This window comes from Neodiprion virginianus, chromosome 1, assembly GCF_021901495.1.
Source record: "Neodiprion virginianus isolate iyNeoVirg1 chromosome 1, iyNeoVirg1.1, whole genome shotgun sequence".
Lineage (NCBI taxonomy): Eukaryota > Metazoa > Arthropoda > Insecta > Hymenoptera > Diprionidae > Neodiprion > Neodiprion virginianus.
The window spans coordinates 15,782,881-15,806,653 of record NC_060877.1 but is presented as its reverse complement, the minus strand read 5'-3'; the positions used below and the strand labels follow the sequence as shown (position 1 = coordinate 15,806,653).

General features: G+C 40.5%; 1 protein-coding gene and 1 long non-coding RNA gene across 3 annotated transcripts in view; one reads left to right on the top strand and one right to left on the bottom strand.

Annotated features, from left to right (window-relative positions):
• The window catches only part of LOC124310541 (arylsulfatase J), an 876,378-nt gene that overhangs the window by 227,810 nt on the left and 624,795 nt on the right, over positions 1-23,773 (bottom strand). The gene's annotated exons all lie outside the window — the stretch shown is intronic.
• LOC124310547 (uncharacterized) overlaps positions 1-23,773 on the top strand; it is a 29,954-nt gene that overhangs the window by 2,892 nt on the left and 3,289 nt on the right. The window contains exon 2 of the long non-coding RNA XR_006909694.1: positions 20,624-20,635. This is a non-coding gene — a long non-coding RNA (uncharacterized LOC124310547). The remainder of the gene's footprint in view (positions 1-20,623; positions 20,636-23,773) is intronic.

The following is a 23,773-nucleotide window of genomic DNA, read 5'->3' as shown; positions in this document are numbered from 1 at the left end:
ATTAAAACTCCTGAATTGAAGTGAATTAAGATGAATTAAGGAAATTAAGTTGAATGAAAGAAAGTAAAAAACAATGCAAATGAACAGGAAATACAAGAGAATAATTTAAAATTTTCTTAAACTCACTTGAATTAGAATAGATTATTATCGAGAAAAGGTTGATATTCATGAATTGAAATAAACTAGGTTGAATTAAAAAAAAAAAAAAATTAAATGAACAAAATTAAGTTGAATTACATGGATTTACTTAAATTAATTCAACTCGGAAAATTATTGTCTCACTGAAATCTCAAGTTATTTCTCCTTCGGTTTAGCAGCTCGAAATATGTGGGAAAAACTTTGGTGGACGAGTAGATGTATGTACAAGACGCACGGTGCACGTAGCTACCTCAGAGACTAATTGTCCGCATTCGGTTCTGGCCTGCGGCGTTCGGTTGCTAACTTAACAATTCTGATGGAATGAAGATAGGTACGTTTCTACTGTAGGAATTATATCGCTCGAATAATAATTATAACATGATTCAACACATTTTTTTCCGAAATATTAGCATATCAATCTCGGTACTTCCGTATTTCTATTGGTAGGTGAACATAACTTGTTGTAATAATAAAGAAATAATACGTACCGTTTATGGAGCCAGACTTCGCATCACCAGACAGAAAGTGATTTTGGAAATTAAAACCACATTTAATGCGAGTTGCATCCCAAATTCTGTGGGTAATCATTTCTTGCCATTTACCCGGTTTCAGCACCTTTTGCTGGCGATAACCTCTATTTTTTTTGTCTGTACGTTTGTCCAATCGATCAGTAACTAAGTCTTCGAAATTGGATCGCAAAACCGGAATTGTGAAACTTAGACACTGAGGATTTTGTTCTTCCAAAGATGCCTCGCAAATAGATGAGGAATCAAAAACAATATCGCTGTGGACGCTATCGCTCGCCGGTACGTCAATATTCGAATCCTTCGAATATCTCTGTAAAAGTTTGTCTCTGACTCCATATCTGTTGCACGTAACAAATACATACAACGACCTTGAGGTTATATTATTATCAAGTTTACGTGATATTAAATCCCATATTGGTTTAGATTTTCCAACCACTTTTTTATTCGGCAACAATATTTCGTCCCCGTGCTCCAGTATTATATCAACGATTATTGTCTGATTGACTTTTGAGGGTCGACCACGCGCTGGATTCATTGTTAAATCAAAGCTGATGCATTCACGACAAGAGATTCAAAGATACTGGAGCTGATGCGGAGGAGAATATGGAAAAAATCAGCAGTTGAGGGGAAATGCTAATTCAGTTCGGCGGGGATAAGAAACGCCGAAAGAACGCCGGTTTCATTGACTAAGACTGGGCGGCAAAGATCAGTAAGGAGACGCTGGAATACATTGTAACACCGCCACACTTGAATCTATCCAACCTCCTGTATTAAATATCACAGTCAAAACAAAGCAGGCATGAAACGAAAGGCGAGTGCGAGATGTTATATTTTGCATACATCGAATTTATTATCACGGTACGACATGTCGACGGTATTCCTTGTGGTATCGATCAAAATTATTGGATTATTGAATTACTAGTACCTAGAATCATGTCCCCCTTCGGATCATGGATTCAAAAACGAATCGACGTGGAAAGTGCCGGAGAGGAAATATAAACATAAACAGAGAACTCTTTACGCGATGTATGGGTTATCTGCACTTTCTCAAGTATCACGCTGCTTTTGCGGCCGAAAAATGAGGCCCACGGGCCCCTCAAGGCGCTAAGGGGTCTAGAATAGCCCTCAGTCGTCTAGCGATATTAGTCAAGTAAAGCCGGTCTTTCCTCGTACATTTAGAATAAAAGCGAAAGTAAAGATTCAATTTGCTGCGTTGAATATTATTTTTAATTCCATTTCTAATAAAAATCAAAATAGTCCAGTCCAGATAGGTCTCAAAATCGGTCAACTTGGACATAATTCCAAGTCATCAATATGAATTACAAGTTCTGAGATTTTCAGAAATATGTGCGTTATTCCGTTATTGCATAAAAAAAAAAAAAAACATTACAGGGTTACCTGAGACTGAATTACAATACGTGACTCATTTTTACTCGGCCTTGAATGATATTTGGATTTTCTTGTTTTTCATGACATAAACAGTTATACAAATCTCATCTTTATCCAAGTTTCAGTTTATATTAATCATTTATTGTTAAAAAATCTTTTGTTTTGAGTGAAAATGATGCAGGGATATGTATACCTGCAATAAGTGGTAATTAAATCACAGGAATACATCTTCTGGCATTCTTGTTGCGAAAAATGAGACTTTTTTCAGATATTTGTATACGACGTATTATATCAGTACCTCTTTGGGAAATTGATACGAGAGCGGAGGTAATAAGTTTAGAGAACAGGGATTTCGGACTCTTGGTCTCCTTTAGAAAATGCATAAAAAAGGTATCTAATATGTTGAAACTGTTATGGGTAAAGTGTCGATCATGCGTTGCCCCCGTATATGGGTGTTACCGTCCTCTAAAGGTGTAGAAAGACTACAAAATCCTCGACAAATGAACAAATGAGACGAGAGGTGAAATGAAATGCTGTTGAAATAATCGCGGAACAACCGACACATGTCATTAACATACCATAGACATGAACGCCTGTCAAGCCACGAGGAATTACATTGGGAGAATGAAATAATATTGGGCGTTCTACAGGCACTGAAAACTATTTAACTCGACACATTATTACAGCACGAATAGTTGGATTGGAAAGCCGAGTTAAAACGTGGATAAGACTCGTGGGCGAGCTCATTCTCCGATCATGGCAATCTCATCAGCAGCGTTAACTTTGGACATTGGATATGGAGTCCAGCAACTTTGACACGTAAAACACTAATTTTTATCAAGATAAGTTGACAAAGGGGTGATTTTAATGAATAAGGGGTAGAACGGCAGAATCCTAATAACAGCATATCAATGGAAAACGTGCGTTCCATCACTTTTCTGTACGTAGTTGGCATGGGGGTGAGTTTCGGGTGTTGGGGGTTGAGCAACAAAATCGGTGATACGGTACATCGAGAGCAACTAATTCGCGGATCTGAAATCAATTTTTAGCGAATTGTTATATCCGCGCGTTCTGTCATTTCTGTGTAGCGTCGTTGGCATGGGGGTGAGTTTCGGTCGTTGGGGGTTGAGCAACAAAATCGGTGATACGGTACATCGAGAGCAACTAAGTCGCGGATCTGAAATCAATTTCCAACGAATTTTTATATCCGCGCGTTCTGTCATTTCTGTGTAGCGTCGTTGGCATGGGGGTGAGTTTCGGGTGTTGGGGGTTGAGCAACAAAATCGGTGATACGGTACATCGAGAGCAACTAATTCGCGGATCTGAAATCAATTTTCAACGAATTTTTATATCCGCGCGTTCTGTCATTTCTGTGTAGCGTTGTTGGCATGGGGGTGAGTTTCGGTCGTTGGGGGTTGAGCAACAAAATCGGTGATACGACAAATTCACGTGATTCCGTGATTTATTAGTTGGAAACAAAATGTACAGTACATTCAATTACATTTCAAGCGTATTGTTTGTACGTGACGACTTGGGAATGGTTTCCGGAGCAGGGGTTGATTCTTTCAGTTCGAAATGAGTGTATTGTTTGAGCAACTAATTAGCAACCAATTCTCATAATTTTTTCGTTAATATTCCGTCATCCGTTTGCCTGGTTTTGCCAACTTTTTTCAAACTTGACATCGCCCTCAATTTCGGCGAAATCACTGGAGCAACAAAATCAAAATTTGGGGAACAAATTAGCAATTAAAGAGCACTAAATACCCATGTTGGTCATTTCCGATATTGATGAAGTGGTTATTCCAGCTCAAGAGACGTCTAAGAATTTGCCTTTTAGAATTCATTCGAGTGAAACTCGACCGCTTACGATCATTATTGAAAGAAATATCGGATGCGGAAAAACAACTTTCACCAAGAGGTTTTTAGCAGATCGCCAGGTCTGTACACTTTTAGAACCCCTTGAGGAATATCGAGACGTAGCTGGAATTAATCTCTTAGATTTGATGTATCAGGACCCAGATCGTTATTGCTGTTATTTTCAGCATTTCGCTCAAATGGTTATGTTAGATAGACATCTTCAGACGACTCCATTGCCTGTAGAGGTGATGGAAAGATCGATGTTCAGTTGCAATTGTTTTGTAGAAGCTCGTCGAAGGTTAGGTAATTTTCGCGTCTTCGAATCTCATTTATTGATGAAAAATTTCGATCTTCTCATTCGCTCGTCTGAGCTCAGAGTAGATTTGATCGTTTATTTGCGAGTTTTCCCAGAAACTTCTCTAGCTCGAGTTAGTTCCCGTTCTCGTGAGGAGGAATCGAGCATTTCTTTAGAGCTACTCAGAACTATTCATGAGGTTCATGAAGATTGGCTAGTAAAACAAACCTTTTCTTATTTATCGGCTCCTGTCTTAGTCATAAATGCAGAAGCTACGGCCGATCACGTTTCTAAAGATTTTTGTACTTCCTTAACATGCAGATAGCATATAGTTAAGGGGACCCGGTGGTCTAGCGCACGAAAATGACACCTATTTTCACGATTTTTTTTTTGCTATTAAAAATAAAAAAAACGATGTTCTAACTTCTCGAGCTTATTACTACGTTTATTAATCATACAAAAAAATTTTTTTTTCGTTTTAAAAACAATATTTATTATTATAAAAATGCCGCTAAAGATGACCCTCTCGAAAAATCGGATCCGGACTGCGGAGGTGATTTCGAGACTTCTACTCATCAGAAACAAAAAATTCAAAGACATTCTTAATCAGAAAGAGTGCAGTTATGGTCGGAACTAGAACAAATCGAAAAAATTGAAAATTGACAAAATGGCGGGCGTTGAAAAAAAAAGTTCGTAAAATCGGGTTTTTTTCACTGGTTTTTTAGTGTAAACAATAGGAAATTATTTAAATAAAATTATGATTCTTGTTCCGACGATAGCCATACATGTTGTGAACAATATATCCAAATTTCAAGTCATTCGGTTGAATAGTTTTTTTATTTTCACCCCCGCAGTGCCGAAAAAAGTCGTTTCGAGATAAATGAGTTTAAAGTTTGAGGTACAGATATTTTCAAAATTTGAGCAAATTTTGAATACTTACAGTTAATCCGTGATTCCGGCACCATAGAGGATCCCTTCGGAACGTTTGTATTCCAAAGGGATTATATTGTATTCGGTTACAAATGTAAAGGTAAAATGCGGAGAAGGGTAGGGAAGCTGCCGCGCTCCGAGTGCTGAACCCGTTAGGAGCGCGCGGACCGCTCTCTACCTGGAATGGGCTGTAGAAGCTGTAATATTGCGAATTTCCGCATGAAAATTTCACAGTATATTCTTAAGATACTATACTTTCGAAATATTGAAAAAAAAAAAATCGATTTTTTGAAATTTCTAGACCACCGGGTCCCCTTAACCTATACTTGCTTTATTGAGGGATACACTTAATTAAGTAAAAGACATAAAAAAAAAATAATAAAATAGATTTTCTTTATTGAAAAAACATAAAGATTGTGAAAGGTTATGTTTTAAAAATTCATTTTCTTGCAATCGATATTTTGCGTAGCTGATATCCATTTTGTAGGTTCGAAGCGAGATAACGCTTAGACGAAGTCGGGTTTTGGTCGGCTCGATTTTACTGCGTCGAACCTGATGTAGCTTCAAGCGTTGCTCTATAAATAGGAGAGATTGATTTTAAGATGGGTTTGCTCTTTTTCGGATCTTTCAAATTGGAATTGAATTATTTCTTTTGATTAGTAAACTTTTCAAAGAGCTTACATTTATTATCATTGAGAAGGAGCCGGATTTCAGCGCGGCTCCAAGGACCGTTGTCGTGTCGATCAGTGTCGAGTCCTGGTCAAATACCTTTTTCGGGCTCGCAGTTGGCTGCCGCTCTTCGCACAAAGCGGCTGTGCTGGTCGTAAGAGTTGGCTGGCACTTTGTCGACAGAGTGCCAGGCAACAGTGAAGCTTTACGGGAGTTTTTGGGGGATTTATTTTTTTTCTTTGGGAGGGAATATGGAAAAAAGCCCCGGCCGACGTCCGTGCCGGCCGGAGAACAACAACGAACTGATGTTTTCAATAAAAGAAGTTGTTTGTTTTGAAATGATCTTTTGTTTTCCTAAGCGCTTTGTTTCCTTCTAGAAACTTCTTCTCTGGAGTCGAGTTTTGCGTCGGATAGGCTTTGGTTTATTGATGTAAATAGAGCCACGATTATTTTTCATGGTTGATGAGCGATTGCTTGATGTTCACATTTTATTAACCTTAAGTGTCAGTTTTTCTGAGTACTTTTTCAGGTTACTTGACACAGCCTTTTCCCATCCGATCTTTCCCCGATTCCTGAGGATGACTGGTGGTCTTATTTCGAAGAAATACATGGAAATTTCATATAAGATCGTCCTTTTCTTTCAAATACATATTTAATTTATTTTATTCGTGTATTCTCCCAAATTCACTTAGTGAATTTGAATTGTTATACCATCACTCACATTTGTCCTTCCAAAACTCTAGGGTGAGCTGTTTCTCAAGAACATTGGGATCAGTCACCCATCTATTTCCTTATTTCCTGTAAAAAGGAGTCTGTTTTCATCCTATTTGGTCCTGGAATTTTCGGTTCCCGCCTCGATGTTTTTCACCCGAACCTGTTTCGTTTGGGCAATCCTTCATGAAGAGGATTGGATTTCTTTTCGACATCGATCTGGACCGATGCTGATAACTTCGAATTCATGAAGCCACATAACACTCAATAACACTTACCTTTATAAAACAAGGCATATAAATTTTTGAAGTTATTTAACGCTCAACTATCTGCTCAAGGTTTTCTGTGGTTTACCTTGAGACTGTGGGCAAATGCCAGATAGTAAAAAAGGGAGTCTTCAAATTTTTAGAGCCACAGCTCTAACTCACCTTTGAGCACTGACTGCTAGATCACTCTTATAATTGTTTCATCTTTCCCGAGTCGGGACGACTCTTTTCCTCTGGGGGGAGTAGTGTTACAAAGGGTGAAATCACCCATTTTGCCCCCTCTTCAATGATCTAGTAGTCATCAAAGATAAAAGACGTTTATAAACCTCTTATGTCTTTCAAAAGAATAAGGTTGCTGCGTCAACCAACAATATTATAAAAACAGTCTAGTTTCAGACTTTAAACGAGAAACACATATTACGCAATCAAAGCTTTTTCACAACATTTTATTCATGCTCTTGAATTTGACTTGATACTCAAACTCGCGGATCCAGATTTTATTTCCGTAACGTCAAAGAATGTTACAATATGTAGACTATACATAGAATTAGAAAAATTGACTATTCGATGAAATTATAATCTAGAAATAGGATACATTACAAATATATATCTTTATAACTTCCACCCATTCTCGTTATCCAAAATGTAAATGTTATAAATTTTTACTTGTGAAAAATATATAATCAAGAATTATGAATTCAGCGTGGTTTATTCCTCGAAATAATCCATAAAATCATCATCATCATCATCATCATCGCCATTTTCGACATCTATAATTATTACGATAGTTTCATTCGCCCATTTTTTTTCTCCAATTATTGTATTGTATACTAGGGGCTTCGCCCCTGCGCGCTTCGCGCGCCAACCCCATCTCGGCGCTACGCGCCTCGGGCACTCGGCGCTGCGCGCCTCACTATTTCCTTACGCATTGTCTAGTAGACAGGCGAATTCCTTCATGTTGATTTAATGACAGGTCCTGCACTTGCTGTCCACTTCAATTCCTTCTGTGCTTACTTTTCTTTTTTTCATCAATCTAAGCTTCCATTCGTTAGTTGAAAATTGGTGTTCCTTCTCTATTGATATCTGTCTATCTCCTTGACTTGCTGAATTATTTTTGCTACCGCTCTGCCCGTTATTCTCCAAAATCACCTTCTTTATATTTTTTTTTTCTCTATATTTGCGTTGATGTTCATTCCGCAAAACACCTCTTTCTCTTGTGGTCAACATCGATCCTGGTCGTCCTCTTGCCTGGTTATAGGAATATTTGTTTATTATTATTCTCTAACTTATTTGGTTCTTCGCACTTAAAATTTTATTTTCCTTTTTCCTTTGTGATACTTCCGACCATCCACCATCTTCATCGCCTTGTCTGCTGGTTGAAACTCCTCCTTTCTGTTCGTTGGTTGAAAAGCCAGTATGATATTTCTTGTTCGCTTCCCTATATTTTCGCTGCTGTTCCCGTCGTCTAATTTTTCGCTTTTCTATGTACATCACATTGGTTGGTCGTCCTCTCAATTCATTTTCCGAATCAATCATCGCAATCGATTCTTCCAATTCTTCGATACCCTTCGTTGAATTATTTTTACTGCCGCTCTGCCGGTTATTCTCCAAAATCACCTTCTTTATATTATTTTTTTCTCTATATTTGCGTTGATGTTCATTCCGCAAAACACCTCTTTCTCTTGTGGTCAACATCGATCCTGGTCGTCCTCTTACCTGGTTATACGAATATTTGGTGTATATTATTCTATGGCTTGTTTGGTTCTTCGCACTTACAATTTTATTTTCCTCTTTCTTTTGTGATACTTCCGACCATCCACCATCTTCATCGCCTTATCTGCTGCTTGAAACTCCTCCTTTCTCCATTGTCATCGTAAATCCTGGCTGTCCTTTTGAGTGTTTGGTGATATATTTAGATTTACTATTATTTGATTGTTACTTTTCATACTTATTACTCACTATCTGAATTTTATTTTGTTCTGCAAGACATCAAAGTGTCCACTGTCTCCGTCGCCGGTGAAGAGTAGCGAGAATTGTGTTCCATTTTGTGATCCAATCCGGTGTGGATGAATTTGTTCTTCGCGATACACGATTAAACATATCTTAAAAATATCCGTAGCTGCATATATTGCATTTTTATTCACATGTGATTTGTAATCACCAGGTCACCTGATCACAGCACCGTTTGACTTATTACCTGTAATAAAACCCGCAAATGTAGACCAATTATCCACTATATTTGAAACGATACTCAGTCTCACCTCTGCGTGTCGATCTTGAGTGCCGTATACACAATACGCCAACGCGCGAAAAAGACAATTCCTGTCGGGAATCATCGTGATAATTTTCGTTTGCATGTTCATTTTTTGCGCGTCAGAAACAGATACATATAAAGATATTTGTCAAAGACTGTCATAAACAGCCGATGACAGCTGTCAAAGGGTTTGCTAGATGCTTTTTGTTTTGTTTTCGGGATCTCACCCCACCGCCAACTTCATGCGTATACTATTGTTATTATAATCTTTTTCTACGTTCATTTGTTTGAAACTTTTTTATTAGATAGAGAGACTATCAGCTTTTCGTTTGTCGATTTATTTCTCGTTGCATACTCCACGCCAATATGGTTGGGGATGTGCAGGCTCGGACTTGTTCGTTATGAAGAGTCATAAAACCCAAAACTGTGTGTACACATACCATCCGGTGAAGGGTCAGCAAGACAAGATTTTTCTCACGCCAAACACTGCGTACTACTAGCTTTTCGTTTGCCGATTTTTTTCTCGTTGCACACCCCACGCTAATATGGCTGGGGATGTGCAAGCTCGGACTTGTTCGCTATGAAGAGTCGTAAAACCCAAAACTGTGTGTACACATACCAGCCGGTCAAGCCAAATGAGCAGAACGCAGTGCGCACCACATCTCTGACGTCATTTTTCCCTCCGATATGCGCAGAACGCAGTGCGCACCGCATCTCTGACGCCATTTTTCCCTCCAATATGCACAGAACGCAGTGCGCACCGCGTCTTTGACGTAATCTTTTCCCCCGATATGCGCAGAACGCAGTGCGCACCTATCAGCCTATACAGGGTGTCCCTAAATTGAGGGACACGGACCAGCCAGCGTGATACCTGACTGAAATGCAACCGAGAATTTCTTTACCGGAAGGTCGTCCGACGCATAGTTTTTGAATTATAAGCGATAGCGTTAAGCCAATCAGAGTGCACCATTTCAACTGGATTTGCCGCCACGGAAATTGCTGTTTTGTTCGTCTGGGTGAATTATTATTATTCGGTTACAAAGTAAATATCGGCACCTCCCCTCTCTCGCTGTTGTACCCCTTCTCGAGCGCTGACCTCGGTATTGTTGCCGCGGCACACGCTGCCGGCCGCACACCCACGGACGCACACTCGTGTGTGTGAAAATAAGCGAATGCCCAGCTACACAATACTACCAAACACACATCTACGAGTGAAAATAAAAATAAATCTCGAAATAAATCAGCCGATTTAAGATTTAATGTTATAAACACTTCCAATCATCGATGTATGCATAAAACTAGAGATTTAAGACGATTGATATGCCGTTAGGGTTCATAATTAGTCATTCAATCAATCTGAATTATGCTTTCCGAACATTTTCTGTGTCTTTGCAACATGTTTTTTCCACTAGTTTGAAATTCATCATTGACATACGATTCTTCAATAATGCGAGGAAACAACAACTCGCTGAATTGACGTGTCAATAGGTTTGTAAATCAATTACAATTCACCTGAGTTAACACAAAATAACTGAATAAATGAGAATTCACTGAATCACTAAAAATGATAACTGAAATCATGAGAATTATTTGAGATATAACTGAATTAGGAAGAGTTGTGATAAGTCAAGTTACTTTGAATAACTTTAGATTCGTGCCAAAATTTTATGTTTAGAGAGAAAAATAATTAAATTCAAATAAAAAAGTGATTTTAAATCAAGAAGAAGAAAATTTCCAAATACCTGAATTCAAATGAAGCAATTTGAATTTAATAAATCTATCTGAATTTAAGGAAAAATAATAATTATTATTTGGACCAAAATATTTTGAATAAGACTATAAATTACCAAAATATCTCTTCTGATATTGAGACTACACGCAGAAATTTAGCAAAACGATTAATTTTTACCAATTCAATCGAGCCGTGCCGATCATTTTGTTGAAATCGATTAATCGATACATCGATTGTTCTCAGATAAGTGGCCATCACTAGCATTGATCTCAACAATTTGAACGTTACTTGCCACTCCAGACCCACATTGAATCGACGAGGAAATAACTGGGAATTTGAATGATACCATATTTTTTTGAGTTGAATTAATTGAATTTATTCATGTAATTCGACTTCATTTTTCTGGTCCAAATAATAATTATTATTTTTCCTTAAATTCAGATAGATTTATTAAATTCAAATTGCTTCATTTGAATTCAGGTATTTGGAAATTTTCTTCTTCTTGATTTAAAATCACTTTTTTATTTGAATTTAATTATTTTTCTCTCTAAACATAAAATTTTGGCACGAATCTAAAGTTATTCAAAGTAACTTGACTTATCACAACTCTTCCTAATTCAGTTATATCTCAAATAATTCTCATGATTTCAGTTATCATTTTTAGTGATTCAGTGAATTCTCATTTATTCAGTTATTTTGTGTTAACTCAGGTGAATTGTAATTGATTTACAAACCTATTGACACGTCAATTCAGCGAGTTGTTGTTTCCTCGCATTATTGAAGAATCGTATGTCAATGATGAATTTCAAACTAGTGGAAAAAACATGTTGCAAAGACACAGAAAATGTTCGGAAAGCATAATTCAGATTGATTGAATGACTAATTATGAACCCTAACGGCATATCAATCGTCTTAAATCTCTAGTTTTATGCATACATCGATGATTGGAAGTGTTTATAACATTAAATCTTAAATCGGCTGATTTATTTCGAGATTTATTTTTATTTTCACTCGTAGATGTGTGTTTGGTAGTATTGTGTAGCTGGGCATTCGCTTATTTTCACACACACGAGTGTGCGTCCGTGGGTGTGCGGCCGGCAGCGTGTGCCGCGGCAACAATACCGAGGTCAGCGCTCGAGAAGGGGTACAACAGCGAGAGAGGGGAGGTGCCGATATTTACTTTGTAACCGAATAATAATAATTCACCCAGACGAACAAAACAGCAATTTCCGTGGCGGCAAATCCAGTTGAAATGGTGCACTCTGATTGGCTTAACGCTATCGCTTATAATTCAAAAACTATGCGTCGGACGACCTTCCGGTAAAGAAATTCTCGGTTGCATTTCAGTCAGGTATCACGCTGGCTGGTCCGTGTCCCTCAATTTAGGGACACCCTGTATATAAGCTCAACGCATCCGATGCAGAGTCATCAGTCTTACACGGTACGTGCAGGTCGAAAGCCTATAATGTTCATTTTCTCTGACATTCAATTGTTACCTATAGCCGTTAAAGTCATGGCAGTCGAAGCATATATGGGACTTGCGAAGCAGATGGAGGGGACGTACAATTTGCTGAGAGAGCAACCACCCGGAGAAGAGAATGACGCTGTCATCAATCATTGGGCTGATATTGGAATTGCGAATATCCAAGTTCTACGTGATATTTCTATGCAACGAGAAATGACTGTTGGTGCGAAAATACGGATCGAACATACGATCGCACTTCTGCAATCTGGGGTGACGAAGGTCAAGCAGTTGCAGCAGCGCACAATGGTGACGGGTGGAAATATCGGTACTCCTGCGGGTGTACAATGGGACGACGTGGATAGCGTTTTTGCCAGCCGAATCAGAACGGGGGTTGTCACGAATCTCCATCATCAAAATTTGGACGCCTTTCTGGAGGATGTGCAGCGCGTCGGCACCGAGAAGTTGGAGCTGATACTGCGCGAGGAGGGAAATGTGAAGGTTAACCTCATATTATCATGCAAATTCAAAAATGTCAAGCACGAAGAGATCTCCACCGAAGTCAAGAGTTCCAACACCTCCAACGTGGCGATTCTTCTTCCATCGAGCGATATAAATGGCTGGTTTATACGTGCACGGGGTGTTCTGCTGTCGAAGGTGGAAGATTTCGAGCAACGTGATTCCGGCTGGAGTATGATTGAGATCCTCAACATCGCTGTAAATATCAATCGCTACCAGCCTCTCGCCGCGGGGGCTTCAACATTCGTCGAGCTGCCCCAAGACATTCAACGGAAGAGAGCGGTGGTGAACGTGAGGAACGAGGACGAAAGATGTCTTCTCTGGTCCGTCATAGCAGCCCTCCACCCGGTCAACACCCACACTGAAAGGACTCCCAACTATCGTCGCTATATTTCCGAATTGGACTGTACAGGTATCAAATTCCCTGCTACTCTACATGATGTGAAAAAGCTTGAGAGATTGAATAATTTGCGCATCAATGTATATGGTATAGAATCTCAAACTTTTTCGCATCATGCAAAATCAAATAAAAACGCCATCGTGCCAATTTATTTGAGTAGAAATTTGCATAGCGTGAACATTGACACGATCCATCTTCTAATGGTTGAGAGTAATCCGGAAGACGATATGACTGGTGAGTTTGCACCCAGATTCCACTTTGCTTGGATTGAAGATCTTTTCAGATTGGTGAGCAAACAATTGTCTGATCATGATGGTCGACTGTTTTTATGTGACAGATGTTTGTGCCACTTCAGCGTGAAACACGCCTACGACAATCACCGACAAGATTGTATTACGCTAAATAAAGTACGCATGGAGTTTCCCAAGTGTAAAGATTTAGTATTTTCCAATTTTCAAAACAAAGGCACCGTTCCATTTGTCGTATACGCCGATCTCGAATGTATATTAATCCCTGAACCTGTGGATGAATTTGAAACTCGTAAGACTTGTGAAATCCAAAAGCATGTCCCGCGCAGTGTAGCGTACTATGTACATTGCGCGTACAATGAGACTTTATCGGAGTTTCACGGTAAACGCGGTGTCGATTGCATAGATTGGTTTATGAAACAGCTTATGGATTTATCAATTCAAGTAGAGTCACGCATCAAAAACATAATTCCGATGAAGTCTCTTACCCAAGTGCAACGCGATCATCACATGCGCGCAAAGAATTGTTATATTTGTGATGAACCGTCTATCCCTGAGGAGAAAAAGTTTCACGATCACTGTCACTTCACGGGTAAATATCGTGGTCCTGCTCATAATCGGTGTAGTTTGAATTTCAGAGAGTTGCACTAAATTCCAATAGTTTTTCACAATTTGTCCGGTTACGATTCTCACTTTTTAATAAAATCCCTCGCGTCAACTGTCCCCGGTAAAATTACACTGCTACCCCTAAATAAGGAAAAATATATATCCTTCACAAAACGCGTCGATGGAACAATGATGCACTTGAGATTCATCGATTCGTTTCGATTTATGACTAGCAGCATCGATGAACTTTCCACATATTTCACCGATAACGATAAACGCATAACACGTAAATTTTATAATAACCCGACTCAGTTCAGTTTGATGACCCGCAAAGGCGTTTTTCCCTGTGAATACGTCGATTGTTGGGGGAAACTCGATGAACCGCGATTACCTACAAAAAAGCATTTCTACTCGCACCTCTGCGATGCAAATATTCCAGACACCGATTACGAGCACGCGAAAACTGTTTGGAGGGAATTCCATTTAGAGTCATTGGGGGGCTATTCAGATTTATATTCAAAGACCGATGTTCTTTTGCTTGCCGATATTTTCGAAAATTTCCGCGCTAGCTGCTTCAAAACATACGATTTAGATCCGTTGCACTACTACACTGCACCGGGACTTGCTTTTGACGCGATGCTCAAGCATACTAATGTAAATTTGCAACTTTTAGACAACCCTGAAATGGTGTTATTTATTGAAAGAGCCATTCGAGGCGGCGTAGCGCAATGTTCCAATCGACACGCTCGGGCCAATAATAGATTCATGGGAAAAGATTTTGATCCTAGTAACGTGGAATCGTATCTCACGTATTTTGACGTGAATAACCTGTACGGTGCAGCTATGAGCGTGCATTTACCAATCGGTTCGTTCGAGTGGGAGTATCAGCACATGGATATAACGAACCATCCGGACGATTCGCCGATCGGTTACTTTCTGGAGGTAGATTTGGCCTATTCTGTGGAACTCCACGAGGATCACAAAGACTTACCTCTTTGTCCCGAACATTTTACTCCTCCAGGGTAGTAAAAATGCCAAACTCGCGACCACCCTTCACCCCAAAAAAAAGTATATATTGCATTATAGAAATCTGAAACAGTGTTTGAGTTTAGGATTAAAAGTAACGAAAGTGCACAGAATTTTGAAGTTTGCACAATCTCCATGGCTCGAGCCTTACATCACGCTCAATACAGACATGCGTAAGCAATCTAGAAATTAATTTGAGAAAAACTTTCACAAACTCATGAATAACGCTGTGTTCGGCAAAACTATGGAGAATGCGCGAAATCATAAAGATTTCAAATTGGTCTCCAAATGGAAGGGAAGAGGTGGTGCGAGAACGCTTATTGCCCGAGCAAACTTTCACAGCTGCACCGTATTTGGCACTAATATGGTTATCATTGAAATAAATCGTGTCAAAGTTCACTTCGCCAAACCTATTTACGTCGGCGCATCAATTTTAGATCTGTCAAAAATCTTTTTCTACGATTTCCCCTATAATTATATTAAAACCAACTTTTCGAATAAACAAGCTAAATTGATGTATACCGACACAGACAGCCTCATTTATCAATTCAATGTGCCCAATATCTACGATATCATCAAACGTGATGTAGATACAATGTTTGATACCTCTGACTATCCGCCCGACAATGTGTTTGGTATTTCCTTAAAAACAAAAAACAACTAGGGCTAATGAAGGATGAAAATAATGGTAAAATTATGACAGAGTTTGTGGGACTGCGAGCAAAGCTGTACACATTTACTACGATGGGTGAGGATGGGGAAAAATATGACTGTGGCGTGAAAGTGAGTAAGCGCGCCAAGGTTGTAAGAAATTCATCGATAAATAGCATCATGTTTGATGATTATAAGCGCTGTCTGACGGCTTACCAAGAGTCGACTCTTCCACAGTGTTTAATACGCAGCAAAAAACACGCAGTAAGCACGATCGTACAAAAAAAATTGGCTCTGAGTTGGCAGGATGACAAGCGGCAATTGATACCTGGACAGACCGACACCGTACCTTGGGGGTTTGTCCCAGCCCCCCAATAGCTTTAGGATAAACTGTAGACGTAGAATTGATGTAAATATTTGATGTTTGACGCCTCGAACGATCCACCATCGGGCGGAAACGTTTCACGATCAACGCGATATTTAATGGATTTCAAGTTTTAAAATGCGAATTCATATACTTAACAATGATTAATTCATTTGTTAATAATGTATCAAGCAATTATTTAAATTTATTTGTTCACCACGAGTAAAGTTTTCAGAAAACAAGAAAAAGTTTCCAGAAAATTGTCACAGGGTAGATTGCGTAGGCTCCGATGAGCGGTGATCGGAGCTCACTCCACGCCCAGCCAAGGTGTTATTTGGCTATTGTAGGGTCCGTTCACGTCGACTATGCACTCGCGTGCTACTACTCCCAATGCAGGAAATGAATGGAATAGAAAGGAATCGCTATTTAGGGAAGGTAAATGATTAAAAGTATATGATTGTTTATTATAAGTCAATGCAATGGAGTCGGTCGAGGGAAAAAGGTATGATCTGAGTTTAGAGGGATAGGTGTCTTGCTTAAGCGCTAGGATGGATTTGCCTGGTTTAGCGGGACGTAGCAGGCAAGCTAGCCGCGAGTTACAGGAGAACCTGCTGACTCGCGAACGATAAGAGTAGACTACAGAGCGTGACGTAACTGAGAGCGTGGAAAAGGAATATGAAGCCTGGAGGACGTAACAAAATGAAAAAAAGTTTTCAGAGAATTAGAAAAAGTTTTCAGAAAATGGAAAAAAGTTTTCCGAAAAATAAAATGTGTAATAATCGTATGGCAAAATTGCATTTTATTATTGTTATTATCATCATTATTTTTATTATTATTATTACTATTATTATTTTCGTAGTACAGAGTGTGGCACATGTGCGTACAAAGGAGATAAAATTTTGAAATATTTGTATATTCAAAATCTTTTATTGTAATTCGGAAAATACATACAAATTATGTTACATGTCTGATTTATTCATCCAACTATTGTGCGAACTATCAAAACCCAACCACTTCACATAGAACAGATTCCCCCGTTTGCGTAATACTTTCCCCACATGGTAGCCGTCGGGATATTTCGCTTTGGCGAGCTCTTTCTCGTAGAAGCCCCCCTCGATGGGATGATCTTGATAATCGGTAAGTTTGTAGGTGGGTGGATTGGTATTTTTCACCTCACCCACGGTGAATATTTCTGTCGTCCAATTGGGTGTATAGCCTTTTTCGAATACATTCTTGTACTTGCTGATTCGAACTCGATCGCCTACACTAAATTTCCGCGCTCGATCACTTCGATTGATTTGCCGAGGCTTGTACACGCTACGATACAGCTGTTTTTCATTCTCCGTGCCAACATCCCGTAAGTTTTATTCGAATCGTGCAATGCTTGGTGCTATTGTAGGAATTCATTAAATCAACCCAAAATATTAATCTTGTGAAATCCTAGGAGAGTAAACCGCATCCACATTTCATTTTTCAATCTTCGATTAAAACATTCGCATATCGACGCCTTTGAGTTGCTGAATGTCGAATACATGTTGATATTGTGCTGCTTCACGGGGGCTTTGAATCCGTTGTTGTAAAAGTCTTTGCATTAATCAACGTATAGATGTGCAGGTATACGGCTCTGGGTCAGTACAGATTTCATAGCAGCAGCCGCATCTTTCCCAATCTTGGACTTCATCGGCACCGCCCACGCGTACTTGGAAAATATATCGATGATTGTTAGTAGGTATTTGTATCCCTTGTTGCACGAGCTGTATGCGGTCATATCGACGAGATCAGCTTGCCAGGTCTCATCCAGTCCGCGTATATCTACGCAGATAGTTGCGTCGAGCCTATCTGTGAAGTTCAGCGGCTATTACAGTCTTCATTGTTCGCAACTCTTCACCTATCAATTTTTCGAATTGACGTCCAACCACTCTGGTTCCTCAATCGATACTAATTCCCTGCTGGTCTGTCCCAACGTTGGTGCTGCCTGCTCCCCAATATGTTTGATGCTACTCAACGTATTTTCAGTGATTTTGTTATTTATGCATAGCTGTTTCAACTCCTCGTTGTAATTATGCGCGAAACTCTCAAAATTTGATTGAAAAGTATCCACAATATCCGCAGCCATAGGCTGTAAAGCAGTATTGAGAACTTTTAGGAAAACGGCATCGGTGGAGAGCTGCGGATCAGCTATGTTACACAATCGTTTACCGTCCAAATCATACTGATTGTCGTTGGTGGTTTTGAATCCAACACCCGGAGGCCATCGAATAAATCTTTTACCCCCACCACGCTCCGAGTGTCGCCCGAATATGTTTATGCTCATCACTGGATGGTCACTGAACAAATAATGATTTTACGTTAACACGTCGCTAATAAACGATTCCAGCCTCGCGCAACTCCTCAATAATAAAGACTATTTCGTTGGAATGGCTGGTATTGCCTGCAGCCTGTGACGCAATAAGAATCCAAAGACGATCTACAATTTCATTTAGATCATCCCAGCAGACGTAATCAACATCCTGCCCCTCCTTTCGCGCAATCTTATAGTCGGGTAAGCCTTTACCTGATTTTTTCGGCGAGCCAACGTGTTGTGCAATGAAATTTCTATACTTTGCGCTTTTTGAATCATCTCGAAGGCTTCCATCGACTTGGTAACGTTTTCGATGCGCATTTGTCGTCGTTACAATTTTTATATAATTATTCCTATCCACATCATTTACAATCAATGCATCGGGTGATTTTTTAAACAGTAATTCAAGTAATCCAGGTGTTCTCTCATAACTTTTATCCCCCACATTGACCAGATTATCAGTGAAATTGATCGGCGTATCACCAATCATCATACCGTTTGTCAACTTTCGAACACCATATGTCATATCCAAATCCCTCTTTTTACTTGAGCTAAACATTTTCAAATATTGCGCCGTGGAATCCGTTGTTTTCTTCACCGGCGTACTTGTAGTAGAAATTTCACCAAACTTCAGTGTTTTATCATTTGCATCCATGAAATTCCCTTCATCCATATCCTCATCCTCCTCATCATCATCATCATCATTATCATCCCCCGTACTCTCGTCATCTTTTTCTTTTTCTTTTTTCATTGTCACATCCAGTAGTTCCGTTTTAATTTCACGTTTAATATGCTGCTGCTGCTGTCTTGAGGTATCAACCAATTCTTGCAACGGTGTTACTAAAGGCTTGAATACCTCTCCCATAACCTGTTCGGTCGTGTCCTTGTCCAACTTGAGCATCTTATGCTTCCGCCGTATGACATCGAATGCTTTTGATATTTCACTCAATGTATCGCTATGCTTACGAATCTTGGCACTCTCCATGTTGCCGGCTCGATTGTCGCAACGAAACTGTGCAAGTTTATATTAGTTTATGCTTATGAAGCAGTCACACCCCTTCCTATGTCGCCCCCCATTGATTCCGCTATCCTTGTCAATTACGGTAAAACTGTAATTGTCATCATTCCAGCATGCCGAGCACTGGTCTTTAAATTGCTGATACGTCATGTCCGCGTTCACATGATCGTTGTAGATATGTTTCAGATTCATATCATTCTGCCGAAATAGCACCATTAAGTTTGCATTGTCACGCACTAGGTGTTTTGGAATGCGCGCATACGTTTGACTTAGATAAAGCTATCGATATCGCGATGCCTGCCCATGCTGAAGTATGCTCTAATATTATCCTGCTTTTCACAGGCCACATCGTTGAAAATCATAACAGAGTTGGGGCGAGCATCTTCCGGTCTTACAACCTCATCATTCTCGCGAAACGGGAAGTAACTCACTTCCTGCACGGGTTCTAGTAACTTTTGCAAAAATTGATACTTCGGCTGGATGAGAGATTTCGAATCGACGTAGACATTTTCGAACCTCAATCAATTGCTCTGGGTGATGAGTGCGAGAAGAGCGTTAGTTTTACCGCTATTGGATGGCCCGCAAAAAATTGCTCTCACGGTATTTGGCAGCAATTTTCCATGTCGTTTTCCTATTTTCCTCTTACCACGTCGAACCATTTTATCAAAATTCGCGATAGGTAGTTTATCGGGCTGATCTTGAAATCTCATAATGCTTCGTTAGCATGACAACGAGAACTGAGATGACGGTATATAAATTCCGCCTTTTATAGAAGTCACGTTAGTTGTTGCCTGACTATGAGAATGTGCACACGGAAAAAACGCGGTAGTGGTTTGTTAAATAAAATCATCAATCATCTCCCAGTTGAATTGCATGTGCCAGGGTATCAGTACTGCGGACCTGGAACGAAATTGGCCAAGAGGTTGGCTCGTGGAGATTTGGGGATCAATCCGCTGGATGCCGCGTGTAAAGACCACAACATTGCATACGCAAAGAATCGTGATACCGCAGCGAGAAATATTGCCGACAAAGTGCTCGCTGAGGAGGCGTGGAATCGCGTCTTGGCCAAGGACGCTAGTGTGGATAAAAAGGCTGTAGCCTGGGGAGTCACCAACACCATGAAAGCTAAATCTAAACTCGGAATGGGCTTAGCTGAAAAGCGGTCGAAACATAGAGTGGCTGCGAAGAAAAAATCTGGAACTGACGGAAAGAGTAAACAGCGGAAGAGAACTGTGAATCTTAAATCCATCATCACAGCAGCAAAGGTCGCCATGCGACCGGGTTATGAAGCTGTCGAGTCGGCTTTGGCGGGTGCTCGTGCGGCTGCGCGTGGGACTGGAAAGAATATTCGTATGCCTCGCGTTATACCTGTGCCTGATGAAATTGGCAGCATCCTGCCGTTTCTCATTCCAATTCCGGCCGGTCTAAGTGCTACTGGGGCTCTTGCGGGTGGTGCTGCGGGTATAGCTCCAGCTGTCGACCAAGCTAGTGTCAACAAACATCAGTTGGAAGAGGCCAAACGGCACAATGCAACAATGGAGGCGATTGCTTTGGGTAAGGGATTATACCTGCGACCCTACCGCAGCGGAATGGGCCTGTACTTACGTCCGGCAAAAAACTGGTAAAGCTGCCACACCGAGCTCTCACCAACATTGATTTACGCAACTATGCTAAAAATATGAAAATTTCGCATTTTCGTGATGTTTTCATGCGGAATGATCTGCCGAAATCAGGACCAAAAATGCGAGAATTTGCAATTATTAATCTTGACGATAAAAACGGTCCGGGGACACATTGGGCTGCGTACAAGGAAAATGGTGACCATGTTGTGTATTTCGATAGTTTCGAAGATTTGAAACCGCCTAAGGACTTGATCAGGTATCTCGGTGTTGGTAGCGTTGAATACAATCATAAGAGGTATCAAGAATATGATACTGTGATTTGCGGCCACTTGTGTCTCAAATTTCTCAGCGAACAGCTATAAAAAGACAGGTTTTACATGAGCAAGCATTAGTCATGCCGGAATCGTTGACGTTAACACTGTCAGGCACATCCTCCGTGATGGAGGCTCAATATTTCCCCTCAATCGAGTTATCACCAGAGAAGAAATATGTTCTCGGACTCGTCGAGTTCCTGACATTCAATTCAATATCCAATATTCATGAGAGGTGTAATAAATTTTACCTGAAACGAGCGGACAACAGCAGAGAAAGCATCGCGATACCCACGGGAAGCTATGAAATTGAGGATATTGAAAATTTTCTCCATAAGGAGCTACCCTCCGACATCACCCTCAGTCTGACAGCTAACAACAACGAGCTGAACAGTGAAGTTACATGCAATCGTGTGGTAGACTTTAGGCCCAAAGATTCCATCGGCCGACTATTGGGATTAAAGGCGGTTGAGCTATCACGGAACGTTACTCATAAATCTGAATTACCCGTAGCCATACTGAAGGTTAATACTTTACGCGTTGAGTGTGGCATAACCACAGGGGCGTACATAAACGAGCATCGAGCCCGACAGTCGATACATCATTTACAGCTGAGAATAGTCGATCGAGACGACGAGCTGATTCATTTTCGCGGCGAAACGATTACTGTACGTTTACACGTGAAATCACTCAAATAATGGGAATCGTGTTTGAGACGAGAAAGTTGGGCAAAAGTTATAAAACTCAAACGTCATGGCCAAATATCATCAGTCACCCGACATCTCTGACAATGTTTACACCGCCTACGAGACTGACACCTCTGAACGTTTGGTTTTTCCAGAGCTTGGGTCTTTGATGACTTGGAAATTTAGGAAAATAAGAATTCGTGTTCTCTGCATCCTGTGTGTGTTACCATGGAAGAAATAATAAGAACACAGAAACCTGTGGTATCCGACGAATCGATCGCGCACTCTGAGATTCATGCTCATCAGCCGTTTGCATCGTCCACCTTCCAGAACAACGATGAAATCCATATTGTTGTTCCACATCAAGACTTGTGTCCACTGCCTATTGAAAGCTCTCTACACATTCATAGAAAAGTCACAAAGGATGATGGTGTGGCTGCGGTGACGGTTGCGAAATTGATCAGTATGGCTGTTTGTCATTTGTTTGAGGAAGTTCACTACGAGTTAAACGGTAAAGAGATTGATCAGAATAAAAATGTTGGCATCACCAGCACTATGAAGGGTGACGTATCCTAGACTCCAAGCCAGCAATATAGTCTGGATAATACCGGGCGGTTGAGTGGGGATAAGGAACTAACCGATGCCGCCGGAAATTTCGATGTTGTTTTACCGTTAAATTATGTGCTAGGCTTCGCCGAAGATTATCGTTGAGTCATCGTCAACGCTAAACATGAGTTAATTCTCCCACGTTCCAACACTGATTTGAATGCCGTGATTCAGACTTCGGCGACGGAAAACTTTGAAATCACCCTGAATAAAATCGAGTGGTTGTTGCCCTACATCAAACTGGCAGATAAACCGAAAATCCAGCTCCTCAACTCCATCGCCAAGGATCCGGCTATATCCATGAGTTTTCGTTCTTGGGAAACGTACGTGTATCCGATGCTCCCATCAACAACGCGGCGTATATGGTCAGTCAAGACATCGACGCAGCTTGAGAAGCCTAGATATGTCGTTCTAGGATTTAAAACTGCAAGGAGAAACGAGCCGCTGAAAAATGCTGGCGTATTTGATCATTGTCGGATCAGAGATGTAAAACTCTTCCTCAACTCACAGTGCTATCCCTACGGAAATGTGAATCTTGATATATAAGTAGTGTATATATGAGAGTTCTAATCCAAAGATGGCGGCGCTCCCCCCTAGTTCCCCCTAGCCCCCCCCCCCCCCCGACTCACGGCGCACGCTCTCCCAGGCCCCCCCCCCCCCCGGCCATTCTCGGTGGTTATTTTCATAGGATTTTGACACACACACACACACACACACACACACACACACACACACACACACACACACACACACACACATGCTCGCACGCACGCAAAATAATTCCTGTCGAGACTTGTTTGGCGCCGGAAAGCCGCACATAAATCGGATAGGGTAAACATCCGCTAGATCTATTGAAAAAATTCCAGGAAATTGCTCTTTCAGATTATGCCGACAATGCACTCAAACCAATCTGGGACAGTGGGGGAGTGGTCCCCATAAAAATTCCTTGCACAATATGCGTGTTGTGATGGAGCTGGAACATTTCTAATGAAATGTAACAGTTTATATTCTCTCGTAGGAACATGCCGGGTATCATTTGGATGAGTGCAAAATTCATCATGCAGCGTGGCCCGCCTTATGCGCTTGGCTTTCTTATCGGCAGCAGTGCTCAAATTACGCGATTATGCACTTCATATGCACTGTCG